Source organism: Octopus bimaculoides, chromosome 2 (genome assembly GCF_001194135.2).
Source record: "Octopus bimaculoides isolate UCB-OBI-ISO-001 chromosome 2, ASM119413v2, whole genome shotgun sequence".
NCBI lineage: Eukaryota > Metazoa > Mollusca > Cephalopoda > Octopoda > Octopodidae > Octopus > Octopus bimaculoides.
Window position 1 is genome coordinate 174,409,111 of NC_068982.1, and position 315 is coordinate 174,409,425.

Below are 315 nucleotides of genomic sequence, written 5' to 3' on the forward strand. Positions count from 1 at the left end.
TACACACATTTTTTCTCTCCTTGTTTCTTTCTGTGTTCCTTTCTGTTGAAGAGCATAGGCTCGAAACGTTAAAGACTTTCTCTATTCTCGAGCGTTATACTAATACATCCATTTGTTGTCTACACCACCTGTCTTCGTCTGTTGTCTTTTCGTGAATCTCCCTATATATATATAGGGGCTGCCTGCTGGAGCCTAGCAGCAGATATAAAAAGGGGAACTTGACACGACGATCAGTCGGACGCTGACACTCGTTGATGCTGCATCGAAGAGGCCAGGGAATAGAAGAAAGAAGACATGCACCCAACACCAGAGCTG